Source organism: Talpa occidentalis, unplaced genomic scaffold (genome assembly GCF_014898055.3).
Source record: "Talpa occidentalis isolate TD23 unplaced genomic scaffold, MPIMG_talOcc4v2.1 talOcc4.8, whole genome shotgun sequence".
Lineage (NCBI taxonomy): Eukaryota > Metazoa > Chordata > Mammalia > Eulipotyphla > Talpidae > Talpa > Talpa occidentalis.
In genome coordinates, this window is record NW_023605194.1 from 48,964,312 (window position 1) to 48,983,538 (window position 19,227).

At 39.2% G+C, this 19,227-nt stretch overlaps 1 long non-coding RNA gene and 1 pseudogene across 1 annotated transcript; both read left to right on the forward strand.

Moving 5' to 3' along the window:
• Positions 1-6,600: 6,600 nt before the first annotated feature.
• Positions 6,601-13,489, forward strand: LOC119233858 (uncharacterized). Its single transcript, XR_005122491.2, has 3 exons — positions 6,601-6,763; positions 12,101-12,180; positions 12,654-13,489. It is a non-coding gene; the product is annotated as an uncharacterized LOC119233858 (long non-coding RNA).
• A 4,421-nt stretch (positions 13,490-17,910) lies between these two features.
• LOC119234643 (40S ribosomal protein S6-like) lies at positions 17,911-18,943 on the forward strand (annotated as a pseudogene).
• Positions 18,944-19,227: the final 284 nt, after the last annotated feature.

Consider the following 19,227-nt stretch of genomic DNA (forward strand, 5'->3'; position numbering starts at 1 on the left):
TAGGCTGATATCCATGCTCGTCTTCTCTATAATCCCCAAAGTCCATGTCCAGGCATTTCAATTACTTTGGTATATATAATCTTTTAAACTTGCAGTGTGTACTAGCTTTTTGTTTTCAAAGTAACATTGGTTTAGGAAGGATTCCATTTTTGTGTTGCTTTTTAAGCCCTCACAGGGATATAAAAAAAAAAAGTATTTTTTATGCACAGTAAATAAATAATATTTGGGCTTATCTTTAGGTTGCTTTCTAGCATAATATTGGTCAGTTAACTCTTTACTATCTTAGCTACCTATCTTCTTTTGTAAAATGAGGATATGTGTTCAAACCCTATTTGGTAGGGCTTTGCATATATAAGAGATGATGTATATAAGAATATGGAGCCTACATTTTTTATCTGGGTAGCCTTGAATGAATAACCTGACTTTTCTATGACTTAGTTTTCTCATCAGGGAAAAAAAAAGTGGCTATATGCTTACAGTATAGAGTTCTGTGGTGATAAGCAGTTAGTAGTTGCTTAATAAATGATAGCATTATTTTTAATATTCAATTCAAAGTATTAAGTCCTATGTTATAGGTATTAAAAATGGGAAACTGGACCTTCTGATCTTATCACTGTTCATTCTGATTTAGAATCCAGTTTTGTAAATTGTTAAGGAACTGATTCCATTACAAAGATGACCAAAATAAAAGGATCAATTTTCAGTGACATTATTTAAAAATCCTCAGTCCTGAATGTTCATTAGTATAAACTGCATTTTTCTAAAATAACAGACATGCAAACCACATCCTTTCCCAACTCAGTAAGTCTGAGCTGCTGTAGGTCTCTGCAGACGACTGTGATGTGCATACAGACAGTCTAGAGATCAACATATTGAATCACTGGCACATTCTCCTGGACTGTGTGTGTTATAGCTAGTACCTAGACTGAATAGATGCCTCAGCAAGCAAGACCGGCAAGCAAATTAAAAAGTCATAGATCTTTGTATTCTTTCTTCTCTTCTAAAAAAGACCCTGTTGGGGCCCACCCTGGTGGTGCAGCAGTTGAGTGCCGCACTGCGAAGCTGCCCGCAGCCTCTGCAGCGCCAGTTCGATCCCCGGCCACCAGGCGAGGGTCCCACATGGCGCGCAGACCTCTCCTGCCACCCGCTGCTCCCCTCAGCGGTGTGTTTTGTTGGTCTTCCTGTTTTGTTCCTGGCTCTGGTGAATTCTCTCACCCTCCCGTGCTTCTGACTGTACCCAGTGCTTATATAAATAAATAAATAAAAATAAAATAAATTGACCCTGTAACGTGATTTTAGGAAGTATAATTGGACATCTCTGAATAAAATGCTTGCTAAGTAAATGCAAATATTTGCAGAATATGCAAATGCTTTTTTTTAAGATTTATTTATTTATGCATACAAGATCTGGGATACAGGCCAGAGATGCAGGGGCGGGGTGGGGGGGTGAGATAATTCACCAGAGACAGAGTGGGGAACAGAACAGGCAAACTGAAATACACTGCTGAGGGGAGCAGCAAGCGAGACAGGAGAGGTCTGCAGTGCCATGTGGGTAGCTCCCTGGCCAGCCAGGGATCGAACTTGTGCTGCAGAGGCTGAGGATTGCTTCATAGTGCAGTGCTTAACCCCTTGCACCACCAGGGAGGCCCCTGCAAATGCTTTTGATGTTTATAGATGTTCTCTTTTAAAAGTGATATTTTTCATTAAAAATAAATAGCATTGAGGCCATCACTGAGGGGCCTCCCTGGTGGCACAAGGGGTTAAGACACAAACGATGAAGCTATCCATAGCCATTGCAGCATAAGTTTGATCCCCAGCCAGGGAGCTACCCACATGTCACAGCAGAACTCTCCCATCTCTCCCGCTGTTCCCCTCAGCAGTGTATTTCAGTCAGTCTGCCTGTTCTATTCCCTGTTCTGTTTCTAGTGAATCCTCTCAGCCCCCGCACCTCTGGCCTATACCTCAGTTCTTGTATGCATAAATAAATAAATCCTTAAAAATAAATAAATAAATGGCATTGAGATAGTAATGCTCCAACCTAAGGCAATACTCATTGATCAGAGCTGGTAGAACATTTTAAGATTCAGGATTTGAACCTCAAACTCGGACTTGACAAACCATGTTTTTGGAAATGCACCATGATCCAATGAACTATTCTATCTCAAGAGAATATGCCCAGAGTCAACTGATGGGGCCCAAATCTTCTTGATGCTATATTTTTACTTACCTTTAAGGAATAGTGAGATAATAGAAAAGAGTTTCAGAGTCCTATATAACTAAGTTGCTCTTTCTTTTCTTTATTATAGACTGCCAGAATATTTACAAATTTATTTCACAAGATAAAAATGCTGATACATACACTGTTCAATTAATTTGAATAATGCTAACAATGTTTCCATGTAAAGAGAGTCAAACAAAAATAATAATAATAAAAAGTGCTGAAATAATCTAGAGCCACCTGCATAGATGAAGTAAACTAGGTAATTGCCAAAATCCCACTTAGTTTTAAAGTGTATAAACAGGACTTTGCAATATTCGATTTCACCTTCACTATAGAAAACCAAATCCTACTCTAAGACTTCCAATAGAACAGTAATGACAATGGGGAATTAAAGGTCTCAACCTCTCCTTTTGGGGAGAGAAAGGGGCCTGGGTAGGTCTGCATACCAAACATTTACACGCTGTGAAAAAAAAACTGATTGGAAATTGCTCCTGAGAAAAGATCAAAGGTTGGGGCTTTGTGGGAGAGGAATGGGTTAGTTTTTTTAAATCAGTTTTAAAATCATAATGCTTTGTCAGTCAGCACAGCAGAAAGCATCTAGACCTTGGCAGGAAAGAGAACAATTCTGACATACAGAATGAAAAAGGAAAACAGGAAGAGAGGGGTTTACTGAACATTTTTGTGTTGAATTTTAAAATTGAATTGGTTCTTATTTTTTAAGAAAATTTTACAATAACGACGAGCCAATGACATCAAAAGAAAAAGAGGCAAAGCAATAGCAATAAAGTCTTCCAGATGTGACTGGCACATGGTACGTTGGAGGAAAAAACATGGGCTCAAGTCAGACACTGAGATTCAAACCCTGACTCCACCATTTGTTAGCTCTGATAAGTGAATTTCTCTGAAACCTTGCTTCCTCATCTATACAAGGGGACTCTTGTGTGTGCCTCAGACGGAAGTGCTCTAGGAATGAAATTAGACATTTCATGTCAAGTTCTGGGAATACTACCTCTGGATGAACAAAAGATGGCAATTTCCTTCCTGTCTCTCACTGCCAACATCTAAATAAGATGGTCTTTGGTTTGTTTAAACACCATTACTAATCTTTTTCCCCAAAGGTATCTTGGCTATAAGTGACTAACAACAAAATTGACCAGTGACTACAAAGGAACTCTCCTAAATGCTGGAGGGAATTCAAACTGGTCCAACCACTATGCAAAGCAGTGTGGAGTGTCCTCAAACTACTAAAAATGGAACTACCATGTGACCCAGCAATTCCACTCCTAGGAATCTATCCAAAGGACACAAAAACATTAATTCAAAAGGATATCTACACTCCTATGTTTATTGCAGCACTATTTACAATAAGTAAGATATGGAAACAACCCAAGTGCCCAAAACTAGATGACCGGATCAAGAAAATGTGATTTATATATACACGATGGAATATTACTCAGCAATCAAAAAGATAAACTCATGCCATTCACAGCAACATGGGTGCAGCTAGAAGAGATTATGCTCAGTGAAATAACCCAGGGGGAAAAAGAAAAATATCAGATGGTTTTACTCATAGGAGGAAGATAGGGCAACCAAATAAGGGACCAGGAAAAAATAATTATAATAAAAAACCAAAATTAGCAGGCAAATATAAATCAGAAACATTCTGCAGAGGAAGGAGAGGGATCAAAACAGGGGAGGGAAGAGCACAAGGAACTATGGTGATGGTGCACAAGTGAATTGGTGATGGGAATTTTATGGGGCCTACACCTGAGAGAAGAAAGCATACATTGTGCAAAAATAAAGAATGATATAAAATACAAACAAATAAATAAACAGTGATCATTGAGTAGTGGTTTTTGTATCTCAGTTCAATTATGAAAATTGGTGTGAGTACTTGCTACTAAATGTGGGATACGTTGACAGCAGTATGGGTACTATGTGGGAGCTTGTCAAATTACAGAATCTCAGGTCTCACCTCACACCTACTAACTCAGGATCTGCATTCTGAAAACATCCCAACACGGTTTATATGGACAATAAAATTTGAGAAGTACAAGTCTGACTCTATACCATCAAAGCACCGCTTTGTACTCAATTCAGCTGGTTGTAGACTTACGTCGAGAACAAAATAGTTAACATTGAAATTGCTCCTGGAAAATGGGAATAATTACAATGAACATTACAATGAGCAACATTATTCAAGGAACTTCTATACAATTAGCCCTTAGATGCTTTTTAGCTCACAAACAAAACTCATGCACTTGATTTTTATCTTTATTTTTCTATGATGGATAGTATGCAGTGTTCAGCCTACCAAACATTCAAGGCTGGTTGTTTTTTGTGTTTTTTTTCCTGCAAAATTGTTTAAATAATTGTTACCTCTTTATTAAGATAAAATTGGTTTACAGCACTGTTTAGTATTCAGAGGCACAGGATCTCCCCTTTCTGGTGTTGTAATTGTTAGGGGGAACAGGATGTCCTAAAGCTAATTCCATACAGGCTTTGTGGACTCCACCACCACTCCAGACCAAAGCTAAAAGACACTGGGAACTCCAAATCCCATCACCACCAAAGGGAAGGTGGCTGGAACCTGAGGGTGGGGTTAAGCAGCCAGGTGTGGTATAAAGCCAGACACGTGGACTTTGGAGGGGATTCCCCCATTTTGGCTCTCCACCAGCTCACAGCCTCCGGCCAGCTCTGAGAGTGACTTTGGGTTTCCAGGTTGGCGGATCGGGTAGGACGCATTACAGACTTTCCCTATTTTCTCCCTGAGTTGTACATTTTCCTTATTTCCTTTTCCCTTGTAAATAAACCTTTTATTAACCTTTTGTGTGTGTCTGTAGTGGAGTATTAATAAGTCCCTTTTAAGCGCGCGGGTGAGGACCCACAGCCAGGCAACCTGTTCAATATCAGGGCTGCCCTGTAACATTACCACACCACACCCACCACCACAGCACATGCAGTCCTCCCCATAGACCACTGGGTCCCCTTCCCTTTGTCCTCCATCTTCTCACTCTCTCTAGTAGCCTCAATATTACAGTGATATTTCTAGGGTTTTCATTAGTTTGGTTTTGTCAAAACTGCCTTTTAAATTAAGAAAAATTTAAATTTCCATTTTCAAAACATGGGAAATACTTCCCTATGGCACCCCAAACTTATTCAAGTAGTTTTAAGTAATTTAATTTAGTTTTAGGTTATAAACAATTTTTAAATTTTGATATAAGATCTTTTAAAACTTTTTCTACATCCATGAGTTGACTCAAAAAAATCAATAAATTTGTATTAGCCATTTTTTAAAGATGGAAGCTAAAGCAGAGTTACCATTTTAAAAAAAAAAATCTAATGTCTAATAAAAGGGACAAAGATCTTCCTTGCAAGGGTTTAGTGTTCTGAATCTGATGTTTAAGGGAGACCTCAGGATTCTCATTTTCCAGACCAGTGAAGCCTAGGTAACATTCGAGGACCTGAAGTCAGGAAAAGAAATAACTCCTCTATATGGACTGAAGTTGAGGCAGCACAGAGAAGTTGAAAGAGAATATAGATATAGAATAGAATATAGAATATAGATATAGAATAAGAAAAACCTCACTTTTTATGCAGGCCCTAAAATGGCCTCGTTGTAATATTCTGGGTGTGACAGATATTTTTCTATCTCAGTGCCCTCTTCTATGAAATGAGGGATCACAAACCTTTTTGAATTATTGTGTAGATCAAATTATATGAGTAAATACATGTAAAATATCCAGCACAACATTTGGCAGGAAGCAAGGGCTCAACAAATTACAGCTATTAGTGTCATTTGCATGTGCAAAGGAAAGGTCTTTGCTTATGGATGGAAGTCATACCTCCCTTTGCAGGATTCAGGTGTTTATCCTCAATTGCCCTACACTGTGGGAAGTTGGGTATATGAGCTGTGACAAATGTTATTCTACAGTATTTAGGTAAGAAATTATAGCACCCTCCATTATTGATCATTTTCATTAGCTTAAGTACCCCTCTTGGGGATTTATATATATTTTATATTTTAACTTGCACAACTGTATGTATACTTACTATTACTGCACCCATTTTAAGAATTGGAGTCTGAAACACAGAAGTGCTTTGCCCAAGATCACTCAGTGAAGTGGCTATAGAGAGTAGCAATAAATTTTTTGTCAACTCCCTACCCGATATCTGAAATTTATGAAATGATTGGGGGGGTGGAGGGGATCTAGTAATGGACATTGACTGGTGTGATGGCTAAATTTATGCGTTCATGTGGCTAGGCTATGCTGCTAGTTAGGTTAAACACTGGTCTAGATGTCTAGGTGAAGATAATTTTTAGATGTAATCGACATTTTAATCAGTAGACTTTGAGTAAAACAGATTATATTTTGTAGGTGAATCTCATCAATCAGTTCAAGGTCATCAGAGAAAACTGAGATTTCCCAAAGAAGAATTGGGAAATCCCAAAGAAGAATTTGGCCTCTAAACTACAACACAGAACCGTGTCTATTTCCAGCCCTCCTGGCCTGTCCCATGGAATTCATCCTCAAGACTGCAGTATCAACATTTCTTTGAATTATGTTTAATTGTATTATTTTTTATTGATTCACAACACTGTGTGAAAGGGAGCGAAGATCAAGGGGGTGGCTCAGACCTGGTTATGAGGGTCTTCTGCAGGGATGCGAGAATGTGGGTGGAGAAGGATTTGGTTAAAGGTGGTACGAGACATTTCCTGAATGCGAGCCTGGATGAATTTTACGAGGCAAGGAGCAAAAAGAAAAAATAAGGTTATCATTAGTATTGGCCCCAAGAGTGGGAGGAGCCATGAGACTATAGGATTTTGAAACCATGTCAGCGGAGAATTGGAGTCCCCGGTTTCCCATTCTATGTCTTTGTGTAGTTTCATTAACATTTTGTTCTACAATCCCCGATTCGTTGATATAGTAACAACATTCTTCCCTGAGAAACAGGCAGGTACCCCCCCTTATTAGCTGTTAACAAGTGCAGAGCCCACCAGTTTTGAAGAGTGACCTGTGCCAGGGAGGTGAGCTGTCTTTGTAATGATGCTAAAGACACATAGGGTTTTTTCTAAGGAGGTATCTATTCATTCATAAAATCCCTGGGCAGAAATCAGGCTGTGTCCCAGGGCCCCACCTGCCATACTTGCAGCTGCAATCGATGATGCCAGGCTGATTCCAACCATGATTAGAAGACAGGCCGCCCACTTCGGCACCAAGATGAAAAGTACTATGCGGTAAAGAAGAGCCAGGCCAAGCTTCCTCAGGGGAAGGGAAAGTTTATTGCGCCTGGGCGGACCTCACGGACCCAAGGTGGGGGTCAGTAAAGCCGCGCACATTGTCGGGGGAAGCAGGTTTTTATAGGGTAAGGAGAGGTCAGGTGGGAAACTGGGTTCATATGGCAGGAAAAAGTTTGTGGGGTGAAAAGATTCATGGGGCAGGTGGAGGTTCTTTGTCTGAGAAAAGATTTGTAGTTTGTAGGGCGAGGGGGAAGGCTCATTGTCTGAATTCTCTAGGCAGGCTTCCGCATTCCTGTCCCCAGATGGGCTTCCTGGTGGGTTTTTGCATTCCAGCCTCCGGCATGGACCTTCCCAAGTGCATGATTCAGATGTATAGATGTATGTCACCAAGCCACACCCACCACTAAAGTACCCATAATCCTCCACCACACTCCATTGGGCCCCCTCCCCTTCTCACTCCCTACTCCCAAACTCCCCCTCTGGTAGCCTCAATTCTGCAGTTGTATTTCTAGGGTTTGACTGGTTTAGTTATATCTATTCCTTTGTTTTGTTTCTTTACATTCCATATGAGAGAAATCATGCAGTATGTCTTTCTTCTGATTTATTTCATTTATCATAATCCCCTTCAGTTTTATGGTATGTTGTTAAAAATGGCAATATATTATCCTTTTTATAGATTAATAGTATTCCGTTGTGTGTATATATACCACATCTTTGTCCCCATATCTTTATCCACAAATCTGTTTTTGGACACTTAGGCTATTTCCATAACTTGGCAAAGTAGCCAATAGTGTTGTGATGAACATGGGAGTACATTTATCCCTTCACATTATGGGGGCTTTTTGTTTTTTGTTTGTTTGTTTTTTTTTTATTCTTTAAGTAAATACAAGAGTATTGGTGAGTGTTTGGAGAAAAGAACCTTCATACACTTTTGGTGGGACTGTAGATTGGCCCAACCCCAATGGAGGTATGGAGGCTTCGCAACATCAAGTTTTACCTGAATTTCCTGTCATACAATTTCCAGACTTCCCCATCTCATGATCATTTAAGCCAATTCCTTAAAATAGAATAAAATATCCCATTGATTCTGTTTATCTGGAAAAGCCTACTATAAAAAGGGTAATAATATCTTCTTCTATTCCTTGAGACTTAAGGGTAAAATCACAAGCAATCCAAAGATGGAAGGAGGGTTAAGAAATTATTCAAGGCCTCCCTGGTGGCACAAGGGGTTGAGCACAGCTCTTTGAAGCTGTCCGCAGCTTTTGTGGCTCGAGTTCAAGCCCCAGCCAGGGAGCTACCCACATGGTGCAGCAAACCTCTCCTAACTCATCTGTTGCTCCGCTCAGCAGTGTACTTGGTCTATCAACCTGTTCTGTTTCCCCGCTCTCTCTCTGGTGAATCCTCTCACCTCCCACACCTCTGGCCTGTACCCCAGTTCTTGTAATCCTAAATAATAAATAAATCTTTAAAAAAAAATTATTCAGTGGTAGTGGCAGCAACATCAAAAATGTGCTGGTGGCAAATATACAATGAAAGTGACACCAGTGGCAGATTCATCAGGTTGTTCCTGGGTGACTTTGACTGAAATCCCTAATACCCCTTGGTTTTCTGCCAATTTTCTGAGATTGGCTTTCCACCTTAATTCAGATTCTGCTATTCATTATCCTTCCTACAATTTTCTTCCAAGTTTAGGGAAGCCCAATTGGTCTCTGTTGCTTGCAAACAGAGTGGATCCCTGACGTTACAGTGGTGGAGTAATGAGATGAATCCGGGCGTCTTAACTCCAGTGCCTGCCCTTTTGACCTGATTCCTATCACAACAGAACTTCTAATTTGAAAAGAATCTTAACAATGAAGTCCAATTTCCTAATTAAAACATTAACACTTGATTAAAATAAAGACTAATATTCAATGAGAATGATGAATAAGATATGATTCAAGGTTACAGAGGATTTTATAAAGGGGTATAAATACATTTCCCACAAATACCAATAGACTGAAAATCAGAGATAAAGCTACAAAGAGACTAAGAATGAATTAAAAATCAAAAAGTGAAATACTTTATATTTCAAGAAAACTTGGATACTCCAGCAGAAGACAGCTTTCGTTGCATGATAACTTGAACTAGAGAGGCTTTGGAGTGCTATACTAAGGGACAATAGCCACAAATAAATACGGGACTGAAAAGATGCATAGAAAATAAATAGGATTATCTGAGTATCTACAAACTAAACCCTGAGTTCACCCTTATGCAACTCCAGCTACTTCTTCCAGTTTATGTCTGAGAACATTGGCAACCAAATCCTCAGGCAAGAAACAGAGGAGTCTGCTCCATGGCACAAGGGAAAGAACTAGATACTGGCATCTGGGAGTACTCCAATAAAACAAAAAGATCTCCACCCAATTCTGTTGATATTACCAGGTTTATCACAACTCTCAGGAAAGCACTTTCACAGTAGACTTATCAATCCTGGCAATTTAGGCTGAGGAAACTGTTTCTGATTTGGAATAGGGGTAAAAATGGACAATTATCTGTTAAATCACCATGGGATTTGGCCTACTGATGCAATTTTAACAGGGAATGGTTCTACACAATGTGTTATAAAATGCATTCTAATAATCTCTCTGGTGAAATATTTTAATAAATCCCTTTTTCACTTGGCCCATTATTAATAATACATTCTCATGCATAAGTACTTCTAGTCAATGTCTCAATGCTTGCCTCTTAAATAAGAATGGAAAGCCAAGGATGTGAACATACTTGAGAAAACTGTCTATGATAAGAGTGAGTAATCCAGGGCCTCCCTGGTGGTACAAGAGTTAAAGATAGCTCTGTCAAGTTATCGCCAGCCACTGCAACAAAATTCGATACCCGGCAGGCCAGGGAGCAACACACATGGCGGGCTGAACTTTCCTGCCTTGCCTGCTGCTCCCCTCAGTAGCATATTTCAGTAGATCTGCCTGTTCTGCTCCCCACTCTATTTCTAGAAAATCCTCTCACCCCCTAGATCTCTGGGCTATATACCCCAGTTCTTGTATGCAAAAATAAATAAATCTTAAAAAAAAAAAAAAATGAGCAATCCAAAAAAGTCAATAATCCAAATGGGGATTTCCTTATAAAATATATTATTCTAACAGCAGTGACTTCTGATGGAAGAAGCGAGGGTGATTTTTAAATAAGTTACATCACCAACATGAAGATTCCAACTAACAGACTTTTAGGGAGAAACTTTGTGAAGAAATCTTTGGGGTTTTTTTGTTCAGGTGTAATTAACCCAATGGGGGCCATTTAGCAATGTAACCTAAATGAATTTTGGGTCTAGAGTCCCTTGAAAAAACAGAAAATATTCATTTGGGAAAATTGCATGCTTGCCCAGAGATTGACACTGAGTTTTGAGTAGGTTTTAAAATTGCAATTTATTTCTGAGGTCCAAAAATTGAACTGGCATTCTACTCAAAAAAACATTTAGAAACTGAAGCTTGAAGGAAACACTTAGGAAAGAGTGATGTGGGATCATTTGCCAAAAGGATGGCCTGCAAGTTAATTCCTAGAACTCCAGGCCCTGTCAAGTTTTGGGATATGAATTCCCCAAACTGGTAATTACAACTCTCAGGAAAGCACTTTCACAGTAGACTTATCAATCCTGGCAATTTAGGCTGAGGAAACTGTTTCTGATTTGGAATAGGGGAAAAAAATGGACAAATATCTGTTAAATCACCATGGGACTTGGCCTACTGATGCAATTTTAACAGGGAATGGTTCTACACAATGTGTTATAAAATACATTCTAATAACCTCTCTGGTGAAATATATTAATAAATCCCTTTTTCACTTGGCCAATTATTAACTAGAAATAGAAATGATGTCCTTCTTGCCGCCTTTCTTTTTTTTAAGTACAATAACAACATTTTAGTTATGTTTTTAAGACTTTTTAAGTGCAGTTTTAGATTTACAAAAAAAAAAAAAAATGCAAAGAAAGTATATTTCCATATATCTCCTACCCCAGCACACATACCTTCTTTTGTTATCAACATCATTCCCCAGAATGGTACATTTGTTACCAAGGATGAACCTATATTGACACCTCATAGTCACCTAAAGATCACAATTTATCTTAGGGGTGACTCCTGGTTTTGTATATTCTAAGGATTTGGACAAATATATAATGACGCGTGTCCATCATTTAATATCATACAGATTAATTTCACTGCCCTAAAAATCCTCTATATTCTCATTCTTCTCTCCTCAACATCTGTTTCCACCATTGGAAGACATTTATCTCTTAACTGTCTCCATAGATTTGCCTTTTCAAGAAAGTCATATGGTGTGAATCATACAGTATGTAACTTACTTAGTGATATGCATTAAGTTTCCTCCATCTCTTTTCTTGGTTTGATATCTCATTTGATTTTAGTGCTGAATAATATTCGATTACCTGGGGTACCACAATTTTGTTATCCATTCACCTACTGAAGGACATCTTGGCTGTTTCCACATCTTGGCAATTATGAAAAAGCTCCTATAAACACATATGTGCAGATTTTAGTGTGGATGTAGATTTTTTGAAAGATAACAAGGAGTGCAATTGCTAGACCATATGATAACAGTAATGTCTCATTTCATCTTCTTTGCTTTAGTTCTGTTGTTAGGGAGGTATGATATCATTGATGTTGGATCTGGATAGCACCAAAGAACAAAATACATCAGTGAAATAAAGGTAAATATAATATAATTTTCACTAATTACTACTTTTCAATTTTAAGGACAGTAATAAATATCAGCAATTGAAATATGTGGTAAGAATTGATTTATACTAGAAAACAATAGAGAATAGGCCAGTATTTTCACTTTTTTCCATTCAATTCCTTTCTACTCACACCATCCCTCAACCCTGGCCAAAGGAACCCAACAAGTCTACTGTAAGTAGTTTTACCAAGGAAATAAAAAAAGGAGAAGGTGGTTGTTCCCTTCTCAAAGGTGTGGAATTGGGAAGATCCAAAGTTCTATTTCCCTACATCTCATACTATGGGAGTAAGGAATGAATCCCCTATTGCTTTTGACTTGAAACTTGACAAAATAAATTTAGTGATAAAAGTGTTACCTCAGATATACAGCAACTCTTTCTAAATGGAAACACATTACATTAAAGCCTCTTTTTCTTTTTTCTGAAACTCATTGGATTAAACGTAGGTGAAATTGCCCAGGAACAGAGCCTGGAAATAGAAGTTGAGAAGAACTGAACATCTCTACATGAAAGAATGAAAGGATCTGGAGTTCCTAGAAGTGAACCATCAGTGGCAGTTTGCAGAACTGGGGGAGATGAAAGAAATGTGGAAAATGGAACCACAACTAAATTAATTGATAACCCCAGAGAAAGACACTAGTTGGGAATGATCAAAAACATTTTAAAATCTGAAAACTGAAAGCTGACCTTAAAGTGACTCTTTTTTCTGGCTCACAAACACCACCTTCATGTATCACCACACCACACGTGCTAAGCGCACACTAATTCATGTGTGTCCGTGTGTGTGTGTGTGTGTGTGTGTGTGTGATGAAGAGGCTAATTTTCACATCTGGGAATATACAAGACAGACAGTGGGGAGTGAAAGCCTGGAGTTAGAGGAGATACAGGGATATAACTGTAAGATGCTAGGTAGCCACAAAATCTTCGGGAGTATTTTGAACTTTGAAACAAGAGCAGGATTTTTAAACCAAGTCTGACAAAAAACAAATGTCCTTTAATGAAACAGATGAAATGCAGTTTCTAGTTTGACATATTGAGTTGTTATCATCCCAATGCACCAGACTTCATCTTTATTTTTGAAATCAGATGGAGCAGGAGGTTGCTGTAGAATTAGGTAGCTTCTATCCTCCTCTTTTTGGTCCACCTGAAGCACAATTACTTTCTTTTCTTACAAACTTGGCATTTTTAAGAAGCTTATTTTTGTTGCAGTTGAGTACTTTGGAGGAGGTATTTAATATAACTTAGTTTTAGTTAAACTTGTTTTATACATTTTTTACATCATTTTTCATACTCTCGTATCTTAAAAAATTAAATGATGAGAATATTTATTTCTATTTTATATTCATGTAGATCACTCTTTTTCCTGGGAAATTTATTACTTATTTCCTCTGTCTCTCCTCTACGACGTTCAAGTTCCATTTTCCTTCCCTTTGACTTCTGAAAGTTTGTCTTTAAAAAATAAATTACTGTTTCCCCTGAACTGAAGAAAAAAATAGTTCTTTTCATTGGGTTATTATTCACCCATTATGTTTGCCTTTTCTTCTCTCCTGTCAGTACATTCCATTAAAAAAATAAAATCTTGTTCAATAACTAGCTGGCTGAGTTCATTTTCACATAAATTTATTCATATCACAGCAGTTACTTGGCAAAGAATTTTACGAAATTCACTGACCTTGAAAGCCAGATAGGTAGGAGGTGTGCCCTAACTTTACATACCAAATAGAGGACTATTGAGAATATGGTGGTAGTCAGATATTGAAGGTTTCAGTAGACAAAACAGTACCAAAACTGTTTATTAGGAGCACCAACTTTATTCCTTTTGGACCTGGGCTTAATTCAATAACAACCTGCTAGTACTCATCTGCTGAAAGACTGGCGTGTGTTGCCCAGTAACATGGGCAGCGGTTCCTGAACAGACTGCCTCCGTCATTATGATCCATATGGCCAAGCGCAAATGAATGGGCAGGGAGGAGAAGGGGTCTCACTGTGTCATAGAGTCACTCGACCTGTCCAAATGAGAGACAACAGAGAGCCTCACCACGTGACTGTTTAAGAACATTTCCATTTTCTTCGTCTGCAGACTCATTTAATATTCCATCTTCAAATGCCTTCGAATTTTTTTTTAAAGATTTTTTTTATTTATACAAGCACTGTGTACAGTCAGAAGCACAGGAGGGTGAGAGAATTCACCAGAGCCAGAGCGGAGAACAGAACAGACAGACCGACGAAATACACCGCTGAGTGGGAGCAGCTGGCGGCAGGAGAGGTCTGAGCTCCGTGTGGGACCCTCGCAGACGGCCGGGGATCCAAGCGGCACTGCAGAGGCTGCGGGCAGCTTCGCAGCCCAGTGCTCAACCCCTGCGCCACCGGGGAGGCCCTGCCTTCGAAATTTTTAACTTGAGCATCACCTGGTGAAGTCCCAGATGATTTTAAAGAAAAAGAAACATCCTGGTTTATAGGAAGAAAGTGGAAGAGTCATAGATTTTGTGATCAGGCCAATTTATGAATCCAATGTAAAGGAAACAAGACTACATTTTTGTGCTCTTTGTGGGAGGCCCAGTTATTTTGAGAAAAATGACAGCAACTGTCCTATATTCCATAGAAACATAGAAGAAGAAGAAAAAAATCACCAGAAACTCTATGAGCCACTGCATATGCCACAGTGTGGCTCAGGGCACAGCAGGCCACAGCACCCAGCAGGAGACTACAGAGAAAGTGGTGTGTGCAGAGAGTCAGGCAATGACAGTGACGAGAATGTGAAAAGGTCTAAGAAAAGAAGATCCTTAACTCTAAAAGAAACAAGAGGCAACTTACTATAATGTGTAAAAATAAAGATACTAGAGCCAGAGCATGAGGGTTTGAATCACTTACCAGCTAGGTAAACCCCTAAATTTCTCTGGGCCTCAGTTTTTGTTCATCTGCAAATTGGGAACAGTTAATGGTACCTCCCACATAGAGTGCCTCAATTTCCTGAGGTGCCATAATAGAAATACCAAAATCTAAAAACTAGAAGTTCAAAATCAAGGTGCCAGCAGAGTTGGTTCCTTCTGAGGTCTGTGATGGAGAATCTGTTCCTCTCTCCTAGCCTGTGGTGGTTTTCCAGAAATCTTTAGCTGGGAGATACATCACTCCTATTTCTGTCTTCATCTTCACAGGACTCCTCCCAATGGGTTTTTGCATTGTATTCCCTCTGAGAGAATCTGTCTCAGTATCCAAATTTTCTCTTTTTATGAGGACACCAGTCATATTAGATGAAAACCCATCCTAATGGCCTCACTTTAAATTGTTTAGTTCTATAAAGATCCTATTTCCAAGGAAGGTCACATTCTGAGGTAATAGGGTTAAGACTTCAAGATACTTTTTCAGAAGGATAAAATTTAATCCACAACATAGCATTTTTGTTAATGAGTTGATTTGCATAAGTGCTTAACACATTGGCTGGTATATAATAATCACTACACAACCATTAGCTAACATTAATAATAGTAGGATGTTTTACATAAATTAAGAGTCAAAAAAAAACCTTTAGTGAATGTAGCTGGCAACACAAGCAGCTTGCTGTATGCCCTGTTGTAACTGAATGGATAAAAATGGAAATTTCCAGAAGCCAGGAAGGATGAATAGCAGGGAATCTAAAGTCTTGAGTGAGCAAAGACAGTAAAATTGGTCTAAAGAGATTCAGGTCATACACACACAAAGTTAAACTTTCTAAAAATCCCTACAGTGCCCTTTACTTGCACAAGAAATCAATTCTATATTATAAATATATAAATCAGGATTCTCTTCACTGGGTGCTCCACAGGAAGCCAGGTTGGGCTCCTGACTTATTCCTGAATCACATTTTAGCCCAAGGTCAAAGGACTGACATAGGAAATCAAGAATGTGAAATACGTGAGTACTGAGGGTAAACAGAAAGTCACTGTATCCATTTAAAATAATCACAGCCTTTCAGTGTGGCAAATTGTGACACAGTTGTGACCAGTCCAGTGTCTCCCTGTAAGCAATACACATGGAAAATGAATTCATCTGAAGGGTTTTGACATGTAAAATCAGAACTGGCAGAGTTAATCCTGTGGTTTAAATGGTTAATAGAGTAATTTCAGATAGAATATTGCATCTGTCTCCATAATAAAGATATAACTGCTCAGGAACCATAAGACTGATCCCCCAGGAGTTATTTAGAGCTTTGTCTCTCTCCTACAGTCTGTCTACAGCCAACTCAGACACCGGCCCTCTGTCATCTCTGCAGCACCCCATAACAGCCCACTGACAACCTCCTTACATGACTGACAGGATGGTATTTTGAAATGCTAGTAAAGGAATTTTTCCCCCAACATTCTCTTGTATCCCTTATGTCTTCCCACATTCAGAAATTTAGGAATTGTGAAGTCACAGCATTTAGGGATGGAATGAATGACAAAAGACCGGAGAAAACAATACTCTTGGTTTTGGGGTTTTAATAGTTTAAGCTGTTGGGAAGAGAAAAGAATCTTGCTAGACTGGGAAGAAGAGAATGTTGTAAGGACAAGCATCCTGTCCCAGACCTTAACTAAGTTACCTTATCTGGGGGGCAAGAGCATTAATCCATGAGATGTTAGATGTTGGTCTGTCCTCTAATAAAGTTGCCCTGGACCTGTCCTACCTTGCAGGAGAAACGAGCAAGATAGACACCTGAATTAATTAAAATTAAATTTCTACCACTTGGTAGAAGTGGGAGCTCAAATCAGAAAAGCAAATAGACCTACAAGAACATAACACCTTTTATTAGTTGCAAACATAAGTTAATAAACAGTTTCTCACAGTACATAAATAATACCAACCAAATAACAATCTAGTGTCCCTTCAGCCAACAACTGCACCCCTGTAGGGGGATTGAGTGTCTCTGCTCTGATTCAATAGGTTTTCATTTACACTTCAAAGTTCAGATAGCAAACTTATTTCCCTTGTTTTCTTTTTTTTTTTTTTTTAGCTTCCAGTTAAGCACAATGTTGCCTATGTCATGATCCATTTACCTACCGAGCTATTAAACAGAACAAAAAAGATGGAAATAGTATCATTAAATAAAGGATATAGCATCTATAAATTTAAGATAGTCACTATTTTTTATATTCCATACAAACACAAAACATGATAGAATGAGTATACTTGAATGAACACATTTTTAACTTCAAAAATCTACTCATGGGGCCTCCCTGGTGGTGCACGGGGTTAAGACACGACCTATGAAGCTGTCCACAGCCTCTGCAGCACGAGTTCAATCTAAAAAGATTTATTTATTTATGGATACAAGAGCTGGGGTACAGGCCAGAGGTGCGGGGGGGGTGAGAGGATTCACCAGAGACAGAGTGGGGAACAGAACAGGCAGACTGACTGAAATACACTTCTGAGGGGAGCTGCGGGAGAGTCAGGAGAGGTCTGCTTCACTATGTGGGTTGCTCCCTGGACAGCTGGGGATCGAACTCGTGCTGCAGAGGCTGCGGATTGCTTCATAGTGCAGTGCTTAACCCCTTGAGCCACCAGGGAGGCCCCTGCATAAATAAATAAATCTTTTTAAAAAAATCCGTTCATGGTATTTTGCATGTCAGTTTACAAATGTGTCTGTAGAGCATCTGTACATGTTGCTTATAATTCTAAACTAACAAGCAAAATACTGAATTTCAACCTATTTTTCATGATGCTTGAGAGTCAGTGGGCTGCTTCAAGATGAAGCTGAACATCCCTTTCCCAGCCACTGGCTGCCAGAAACTCATTGACGTGGACCATGAATGCAAAGTTCATACTTTCTATCATCAGTAATGGCCACAGATGTTGCTGCTGTTACTCAGGGTGAAGCGCGGAAGGGTTATGTGTTCTGAACCAGTGGTGAAAACGACAGTGTTTCCCCATGAAGCAGAGTGTCTTGACCCATGGTAGAATTGGCCCACTGCTGAGTAAAGGGTGTTTCTGTTATAAATCAAGGAAAACCGGAGAAAGAACACAAATCTGTTAGGGGTTTTATTGTGGATGCCAATCTAAGTGTTCTCAATTTGGTCATTGTGAAATAAAGGAGAGATAGATAATCCTGGACTCACTGATACTACCATGCCTCCCCACCCAAGGTCCAAAAGAGCTAGCAGAATCTGCAATCTTTTCAATCTCTAAAGAAGATGATAGGGCCTCCCTGGTGGCGCAGCGGGTTGAGCCCCGCGCTGTGGAGCTGTCCACAGCCTCTACAGCATTGGTTCAATTCCTGGCCGGGCAGGGAGATTCACACATGGTGAGGCAGACCTTTCCTGTCGCGCCCACTGCTCCCCTCATCAGTGTGTTTTGGTCCTTCTGCCTGTTCTGCTCCCTGCTCTGTCTCAGGTGAATTCTCTCACCCTCCCACATCTCTGGCCTGTACCTCAGTGCTTGTATAAATAAGTAAATTTTTTAAAAAATAAAAATAAAAAAATAAAGATGATATCCACCAATATGCTGTGATAGCCCCTAAATAAAGTAGGTAAGACACCTGGGATGGATGCCCCCAAGATTCAGTCATGTGACTCCACGTGTTCTGTAAGGTAAACATCAGAATATTGCTCTGAAGAAACAAAGGACTAAGAAAAATAGGGAAGAAGTCTCAGCATATGTTAAACTTTTGGCCAAGAGAATGAAAGAGGCCAATTACAAAGACATGGCGGGGCTGTCTTCTTTGAGAGCTTCCATCTCTGAGTCTAGTCAGAAAGGAGATTTTCTACAAATAACCAATAAATAACACAAGACATCAAATATTAAAAAAAATACAGAATTTCCGGAAGTGTTACATTTAGACATTTCTAATTTGACTTCAATTAAGAATTGCATTCCAGAAAAACCAGCATCTGGTGCTGTGCATTAGTCTGACAAAATTTTCTAAAGATATAAGGATACTATGTAACATTGCTTTTCAGTGCCCAGTTTTGAAATTCCAATTATTTTATTTAAGCACAAGAGCACAAAGTCACTTATTTTCTAATGGGTCTCACCCCTCCTTTTTGTCATCTGCAGTAGCCTGAAAAT